The sequence below is a fragment of the Peromyscus californicus genome, unplaced genomic scaffold (genome assembly GCF_007827085.1).
Source record: "Peromyscus californicus insignis strain IS unplaced genomic scaffold, ASM782708v3 Scaffold_4__1_contigs__length_199733344, whole genome shotgun sequence".
Lineage (NCBI taxonomy): Eukaryota > Metazoa > Chordata > Mammalia > Rodentia > Cricetidae > Peromyscus > Peromyscus californicus.
The window spans coordinates 105,063,930-105,073,364 of NW_026294562.1; the positions used below are offsets into that span (position 1 = coordinate 105,063,930).

General features: G+C 45.2%; 1 protein-coding gene across 2 annotated transcripts in view; it reads right to left on the reverse strand.

Moving 5' to 3' along the window:
* Positions 1–6,701, reverse strand: part of Pak1 (p21 (RAC1) activated kinase 1) — a 114,532-nt gene extending 107,831 nt beyond the window's left edge. For both annotated transcript variants that reach the window (XM_052760501.1, XM_052760499.1), the window contains exon 1: positions 6,281–6,701. The gene's annotated coding sequence lies outside the window, so the exon portion shown is untranslated. The remainder of the gene's footprint in view (positions 1–6,280) is intronic.
* Positions 6,702–9,435: the final 2,734 nt, after the last annotated feature.

The following is a 9,435-nucleotide window of genomic DNA, read 5'->3' on the forward strand; positions in this document are numbered from 1 at the left end:
AACTATTTAAAAACACTAATTTGCCTTTTAAAAATAATAAATCATAGTAATGAGGAATTAAAGAACCCCTAGTTCTTCCTAGACTCATTACTTCAAGATCCTTGACTAGGAATAATCTGGTTGGTTGGCTGTGACAGGGTCTCTTGTCACCAGGCTGACCTCAAACTCATTATGTAGCCAAAGATGACCCTGAACTTCTGATCCTCTCCCACTCTGAAGTGCTGTAAATTACAGGCATACAGCATCATACCTGGCTCTGTGTGGTGCTGGGGATCAAACCCAGGTTTTCATATGTGCTAGGCAAGCACTCTACCAACTGAGTGCCAGCCCACAAAGGATAACCTAGAGGGTCATAAAACATGCATGGCATCAAAAACAGAAACACGAAAAATTATTTTTTAAAAAAAGAGGGGTTCTAAGAAAGAAGAGAAAGTTATTTCTGACAAAAGGCTTAAGACAAGGGCAGTGCATAACATTAATAAATATATGAGACAGGAGAAGAAATGCTATATTCAAGCTGCTAACATAAATTTTTTTCTGTTTCATAAAATTTATGCTATCATAAAATTTTCAGCAATTTTTTTTTCTCTAGCTCAAACTGTGCTCTTTGGTTAGGATTTTCTTAAGGGTAAGAAACTGAAACTAGGAAGCAACCTAAAAGGATGTTCCTAGTGTCCCAGAGTCTAGATGGATAGAGTTCAAAAGTCAACACGATGGTGGCAAAAGTAAGGTACTATACCTAGCATTTCAAAATGTGCTTCACATCAATATTCAGGCATTTGCTGATGATGTGCTTTTTAAGCAAATCAACATTTCGATGATCCTCGGTCTCCTAACTCATAAAATGGGAATACAGGGCTACTGTAAAAACTGAAGAAAATGGCACCTGGGAAAAACCTTTTTCCCACATGAATCATTGACTGTACATGATTGTAAATCTGTCTTTATCACTCTTCCTAATGCACAAAAAAAAGGGCAGGCTAGATGAAGAAATTTTTATTTTAACTCTAACAGCAATATATTTGTAAAATATTCCTATACCCTGACGCATAAAAATTCAAGCAGCCTGGAAACTGAAAATAGCCCATGGCTTCTGGGGCCAGGTGGATGTGGACTGGAATTGAGGCTTGTCATTGACATGCAGCAAATCTTTGAACGAGTTTGTTTCCTTTACCACTATAAGCCCTCTGCTTCTTTATCTCTGAGATACCAGCAATTATCATACATGGTTATTCTGAGGGTTGGGAAAAAAAAAAAAAAAAAAAACACTTCCCACTTGCTATAATTTAAAAATACTGGCTACCACTCCCAGCTTCAAAATGATTTCTGAAGTATGTTTATTAAAATGATACTTGCTTAATAACCTATCTGTAAATTGAGGGGGGCACAAAGCAGCTTTCTCTCACCTTTACCATCAAATCCCTCTCTTTATCCATTCATTTCAATACTGCCCTAAGGGCTTGGGTTACACCCTATATATAGCTGAATATCTACCCCAGAAAATGGCAGAGGTGAACCCAATTACTGTTTATAAGGTAAAGGATGAATAAATGAAGCCACTCTTCCCAGAGGGTGTTAGGAAAGGGGAAAACTGGGTATCCTGTGTTAGGCTAAGAAGACAGTGACAAGAACACTGGGCTGATGAGATAACTCAGTAAAGTGCTTTCCATACAAGCACGAGGACTTGAACTCAGATTCCCAGCACCTCTGTAACAAACTGGGAGCAGTGGGAAACCTATAATCCCAGCACTGGGGAGTCAGTCAAAAGGATGTCCAGGGTTTGCTGGCCAGCCAGTCTAACTGAATTCTTAAGCTTCAAGTAAGTGAGAGACCCAAGTCTCAAAGAATACAGTAGAGAGGCAATTGAAGAAGACACTCAGCGGACTTATGGCTCCACAAATGCACACACATACCTACAAACACACAAGAAACTAATACATACATACACACAAAAAAAGAAAGTGAAACAAAACACTTCTAGAGCTTCATAAGGAAGAGAAATTGTTGTGTGGAATCAAGTAAGCCTTTATACAGTTTTAAACATCACTAGAAAAAGACAAAAACCACTTGAGACAGTTCAAGTTCAGACTCAAAAGTTTGAGAGCTCATTTTAGACTTACAAAACCAAGTTGCAAAGTCTCAAGAAAGAATCCTGGCGTAGAATATTTCAAAAGTTTTCAGGTCATGGCTAAAACAATATTCTAAGTGAAAAAACCCTGTAGGTTTTTCCTATTGTAGAAAGGCAGCAAAGACAGGCATATGCCTGTAAGCGCAGCACTCAAGAAGCTGAGACAGGAAGGCTGGCACAAGTTCACAGCCAGTCTGGGCTACATAGCCAGACCTGTTTCATGTAATACTAAAAATTAAAAATAACAAAACACAGGGAGGGGAGGAAGGTAGCTAGGGTGGCCAAAGCTAAAATGAATACCCCAAATTCTTCTGGATTTGCAAATTGGAATGTGATTACTCTTCACTCAAACTATTCTTCAACCAAACCCCAATGTAGCAGCTGGCAGTAAATAGCAGGACTAAATCATATTGTTCATCCAACAAATATTTGAGTGTCTGTGCTAGCTGTGGTTAGTCACTCTTCTAGGCACTGAGCTAAAGCAATGAACTTGAACAGAAAAACTTCCAGCCCTCAAGAAGCTTTCATTCTAGTGGCAAGAGATAGATTGGAGGCAGGGAGTATAAACAGAAGGGAATGTCAGGGTCTAAATACTATAAGGAAGAAAAGGAGGGAGAGAGGGAGGGAAGGAGGGAAAAATGGAGGACATCGTGCTGGTTTTACCAAAAACAGATCTCTGTAGTGATTTCCCCACCTTACTAAGCATCAGGGTCACGTGGAGGGCCTAATAAAGCAGATATTTCTGGGCTCTGACCCTGATTTTTTTATTTTGTAGGTTTGGGATGAGACTCACTAATATACTGACAAATTCTCAGATTATGCTGACACTGCTGGTCCAGGGACCATACCCTTGACAACTAATTGTTCCATCCAAAAGATGAGGTAACCTAGCTCATGAGCCTTACAGGACTTGTTTCTTTTATTCATTCACATAGTGATTCATTCAAACACTTATTCAAAGTACCAGTAATATTTCTAGACACTAAATCTAAATATATCCTGACCTCAAATAATTCACAGACAGAGACAGGCCTAGTAGACAGGCCTCTAAACCCACCTACTCAGAAATTAGAAGCAGGATTCCAAGTTCAAGGACTGCCTAAGCTATACATGAAGTTCAAAGGCCAGCCTGAGCAACTTAGGTAGGTCCTGTCTTTGTCCTGTCTCAAAATAAAATGTAGAGCCAAGGAGATGGGTCAACAGGTTAAAAAAAAAAGTCACTGCTTTAATGAGTATGACCTTAAGTTTCGCCCCTGAAACCCACTGTGAAAAGAGAGACGGAATCAACTCCTTAAAGCTGTCCTCTGACCTCCACAAAATAACAATAAATAAAATTTCAAAATATATAGGGCTGGGGCGATAGAGATGGCTCAGCAGTTAAGAGCACTGGCTATTCTTCCAGAGGTCCTGAGTTCAATTCCCAGCAACCACATGGTGGCTGACAACCATCTGTAATGAGATCTGGCTCTCTCTTCTGGCCTGCAGGCACACATGCAGACAGAACACTATGTACATAATAAATAAATAAATCTTTAAGAAAATATTTTTAAAAACATATATATATATATATATATATATATATATGGCTGACAAGACAGTCCATCAAGAAAGGGTACATGCCTCCAAGCCTGATAAATTGAATTTGATCCCCAGGAAGAAGAGAACCAATTCCCAAAAGTTGCCCTCTGATCTTCATACAAGTCATACCTTTGCATGCATGCACTCATAACACAATAAATAAATAAACAGATTTTTTAAAAAAAGATTCACTCAAAGGGTGGTGGTGGCCCACGCCTTTAATCCCAGCACTTGGGAGGCAGAAGCAGGTGGACCCTTGGTGAGTTTGAGGCCAGCCTGGTCTACAGATCAAGTTCCAGGACAGTCAGAGCTACACACAGAGAAACCCTGTCAGATTCCCAAGCAGCTGAACCTAGTGGTCTCCCAGTTAGGAAACTAAGAAAGAAGAATCACAAGTTCATTGCTTGAGCAACAGAATGAGTCTAAGGCCAGTCCCGTCTCAAAATTGTAAAATGTTCAGTGTGAGAGGGGTTGGGTAGGTAGCTGAGCAGTAGAACACTTGATCCCTAGTGCCACAGAAAGAGAGGGGGGTAAGGGGGGAGGAAAGAAGGACAGCAAAGAGAAAGAAGAAGCTAAAGGGAAAAGGTGCAGACTCCAACTGCAACTGATTACCGAGAGGACTACAGAAGAGCAGCTTACTCCAAAAGAGGAAAAGGAGAGAAGAGGGACTATTTCTCAGCGATTCAACAAAGAACTCTTCTACAGGCAAGTAAGGGGGAGAAAGCGGCACTCCAGGCAAAGCAGCGCACAGAAAAGGAATTAGAAAAAGGGGCTGGAGACACCATACAAGGTTTAAGGCTGCAAAAGCAGGTAATGGTCTGGACTCCAGGAGTTTCTTACTTCATCCTAAAAAGTCTGACCCTTCAACTGTGAAAAGGGAGGGGTGGGGAATAGGAAGCACTGATATGACCAGTTTTGTTTTACAAAGACCCCTCAAGGTGCACAGCTTCCTGCAAACCTAGGACAAGGCCTCAAAACAGGTACTCAGAAAATATATATTGAACTGGATGATGAGTTTTGTATCAAGTGCACGCATAGATAAGGGGCCAGTCACTTTCCCTAAGGACTTGCTTTGGCCAGGACAAGACTTGTAAGACAGGTCCAGCAACCTCAATTACTGCACAACTGGAGTCCCCCAGAGGGCTTTCATTGTTTACATGTCTACCTCATCCACTAAACTTTGAGCTCTTGGTCTGGCGAGCAAAGACTGCCTGTATTGATGCACTTGAAATCCACAGACCCTAGCAGGCAACTTGAAACATTGTAGCACTCCAGATTCTAGTAGTAATGTTGGATAAACAGATGAATAAATGAGCAAATTGATCAGGTCAAGCCATGAGTTCATGTAATAGGTAAGAGTATGAATAAGCTTCAGGGAATATTGCAGGGTCTGAGTTGCCAAAACTTTTTGAGAAGTAGCTTCTAGTTGAGGTGGGCTGTGTTCGAGTGTACCTGATTTAGGATTTCCAAATAGAATGTGTTACAAGTACAGACAGAAGAAATCTCTGTGGACCTCTAGGAGCCCCAACGGGAAGAAGTCTGTTCTACCGGGAAGGAGGCAGAATGGATGGATGCCAGCAAAGGCTTCACAGTGGGGAGTACTCTTCAGTGGAATCTTGAAAGCTGAGTAGATGACTGCTAGCTAGCTTCTTATTTCTGAAAACTAATAGCAAACTCTAGGAACTTTAAGGCTGGAAGTGACCTGTTCAAGGTCACACAGGAGGAGCTGATGCCTAACGAGGGATCTCTGTACTGCTGTTTTCCTCCTGACAGGGTTGAGCGACCCTTAAACATAGGGACAAAAGTTCTTCGCAAGAACAATTCTTAAAAGTAGTAATTTGATTATTAACCTTTTCTAGAAATATTGTAAAGCGTAAGATAATTATCCAAGGGGTTTAACATAAGGAACCTAGGTTACAAGATTTTTTTTTTAAAGTCACCCAATAATTGTCGAGTATTCTTCCAAAACACTCACAGTGTTGTTTACCGTTAAAAGATCCCAAGATAGTGATGGTTGGAATAATTCTGCTTTTCGAAATGGAATAATAATGGGCGTGAAAAAAAAAACTATGATTCTCATTCTCCTTTCCAAGTCTGTGCGGAACTTCCCAAGTTACGGGGTACTCCTGGGGTGGGGGAGGGGCGGCACAAGTCATTTACTACCAGCCTTTATTTTTCAAGACGATGAACCCGAAAAGTGATTCCCAAACCGGGACCGATCACGGAGACTAAGACGGCACTGCTTTACTAAACGTCTGCGTCGCGGGCCAGTTTCAGCGTCCCAGGACCCCGAAGTTCCGGAGGGAGTCAGTCCGGCACCGGGACCTGTGGGCCCTCCCCCGCCAGCGCCCGCCCTCGGGGTCCCCCAGTGTCCCGACTGCGGGAACCCGCGGTCGCACTGGAGCTGGCACAGGGGGCCTTTGTTGGCCCGGAGGGAGCGGCCGGTCGGCCTCGCGGGGCGGAGCCCGCCTCTGCTCACCTGGCGCCCCTGCCCCCGCGGCTCCCCCAGCCCCGCGCCCTCGGCCGGCCGGACGCCGCGATGCGGGGAGCACCGGGCGGGGGGCCGGCTCTCACCTTCTGCGCTCGCTCCGCTCCTGCTCCTCCTCCTCCTCCTCCTCCTGGCGGCGGCCGAGCCCGGAGAGAGCGCGGGAGTGTGCGCGGGCGGCCGCCCCGCGTTCTCCTCACACCGCTCCCGCCGGGTTCCCTCAGGCCCGGGGTCCGGAGGGCGGGCCGCTGCGGGCCGCGGGGAGCAGGAGGCGCGCCGCGACTGCGAGGGGGCGGGGTGCGCTCGCTGAGGGGAGCGTTCTCGGAGGAGACTGTGGCGAGCGCGGGCTCTGAGGGGGGCAGACGCGACTGCGAAGGGCCGGTGATCGCGGAGGGGACCCCGTGCAGCCTGAGGGTGAAGTGGGACGGGAGGGTGTGGGCGAGCGGTGAGGGGCGCCCACCGTGCGGCCGTACCTTCGGCCCCAGCCGCAGCCTTGCTATTGTATGCAGCCGGGCTGGCTGCCGCCGCGCCCTGCAGCCCCGCCCAGGCCCCGCCTCCTTCGGCTCGGCCCCGCCCCCTCCGTCGGGCCTCCGCCCCCCGCAGGTGGGAGGGGGCGGGAGCAGACCCACGTGAACCGGGCCAACAAGGCCGGGGGGAGAGGCCCAGCGCTGGGATGACGTCATCAGCGCTTGACGCCAAAGGCCGAGGATCACCTGGCTGCCATGTGACGTCATTGGGGCCGGGTTTCGGCTAGGAGCCCGGACAGTCTTCCACTTTGAACCGGCGTTTTTCCTTGAAATTTGGGGTGCTGTATAAAATGGTTAGGGTGTAGTCAGAGTGGAACGCGGTTAGCCCCTTGTTTACAAAGCACCACCGCATCTCCGAGCTCTCCAAGAGCTGAATGTGTGAAAACTGTCGGATCTCGGGTTAGCTCCGAGCCAGACATCTACTTTTCTGTCTGTCTTGAGGTTGGAAGTCTGAGCAGGGTAAGGGTGGGAGAAGAAACAGCCGAGATGTTTGAGCTATATTGAATTCACGTGGGGAAAAAATAGGCTCTTTTTCCCGCTTTTTTCCCATCACCGAGGCTACTTTTGACGCAAACCTTTCTCCTGAGCTCGAATTCTGTATTTCTCAATACTTGTAAAACAGCATTCTTTACTGGCATGTCCTGCTGTACCTCAGAATCAGTACGTCCAAAACCAAGACCGTATTACTCTTGAGCCGAAACTCAGAGCCTTATTTCACACCCCAGATGTTCAAGTTAAGACTTCAAATTCCTAACCCATAATTTCTTCATAATAAGTAATACCTGGCTATCCTAACTTGGCCTCCCTAAGCTTCAGCTTTACAATAATAATAATAGCAGTAAAAGTAATAATAATAATAATAATAGCTGCAGTTTAGCATGCATTGTCCTTGAAAATAATGGGTACTTCTGGTATCCTTTTCCGTTCCTGTTCTCAGCAAATGAACCACCATCCAGTAGTCCTCTAAGCCAGATCCTCATTCTCAACATTCATTTCAAATTGTGCTTCCGGCTTGTAAACTGCAAAAAGTTGTCAAACCCTTGCCCTTCTCTCTATTCACCACCATCACCTAGGCAACAGAAGCAACCTTTAGTCTCTCAAAATCTAACTCATTATGCTCTCTGGTTTCCAGAGCAGCTTTATAAAGCTTCAAAACTAGTGCTCTCCTTCCCGTTTAAACAGTCTGAGAGACTTTATTGCTTCTAGGATAAAGTCCAAACTTGAACACAGCACATACAGACTGGCTGCTTATACTCTTTCTGGTTTCATCTTATACTCTACCTTTGCTCCGGCCACATCAGAACACTACCTAACATTTTTTCAACTTTCTTCTTCCTGTCAAGGAGTCCTTCCTTATCTGACTGAATGACACCTATTCATTCTACAAAATGAAACTCCAATATCACATCAATTTAGGAACTTGACTAATATTTCTAAGGTTCCCTGAACTTAACAATATCAAAAGCCTTCCACATCTATCTATTTTCTTCTTCTTCCCTGCCCCCCTCCAACTTTCTGGATTCTTGCCTGGCTGGCCTAGAATTTGTGACTGTCAACCTGCCTCAACCTCCCAAGTGCACCACCTCGTCTAGCCCTTTTATCCCAAGCAGGACAGGGTCTAGTAACTGTAACTGTACACCTGACTCCATCAGTTCCACAAGTCATATCCTCTCTGTATCTCTCACACTTGGAGCAGTGCTTGTTACCTAGCATCAACTGACCTGTTAAAAATATATTTAGTGGCCTGAGGTGGCATAGACCTTAAATCCTAGCATTCAAAGGGCAGGGGCAGGCAAATCTCTGAGATCCAGAGACCATATATCAAAAAAATGTATTTAATAAATGCTTACTGTATGCTACTTCTGAGCACTTCATTAACACTATCTCCCTAAACAAACCTCTAACAACCCTTTGAGGTTTCATACTGTTCCCCTTGCCCTTTGATGGAGAAACTGAGGCATATGCACAGAGCATAATTTATCCTAGGATCACAACCCAGGAAATTTATCCTAATCTACACTATCTTTACACTGTCGCAAGCGGAGCTCTTCCAGACTGTCAACACTCTGTCCACTGGGAACAGTAAGTCGTGCCCTCCATGACAAAGTGCTTTGCAGATGTGAGTAAACAAGGATTTTGAGATAGGAACTGCTCTGCTTCCGAAAGCAGATTTCAAAATATACAAGAAAACAAGTCTCCCTTTGGATCCTCCAGAAAGGAACTCAGCCCTCCCTGCACCTCGGTTTCAACCCACACACATCCATCTTGCCCTTCTGAACCACATCGCTGTGAAGTAGCGAGTGCGTATTGTCTTAGGCCACTACACATGGACTAGTTTGTTCCCCAGTCAAAAGAAATTAATCTCCCATCAAGAGTAGGGCTCCTCTATGTTAGGAAAGTGGAAGGGGTGGTTGCTAGAGGTAGACACACACCCTAATCTGTCCACCCCAATTGTTAGATATCACTTGCTATGTGGTCCCTAAAACCCTGCTGAAGCAAATAGTCAAGACATCTCTAGCACCCTATTGCACTGTGTTTCTTTGTTTGTTTTTGAGACAGGGTCTTGGTATATAGCTCAGAGCCCCAATGTCAAGATCCTCCTGCCTCAGCACACTGAGTTCTGGGACTACAGGCATGGCACTTCACACACAGCTCTTCCTTCAGGACATAACTTTTAACATAGTCTGCTCTCCCAGCAGCCAAAAAAGAAGGGGTTT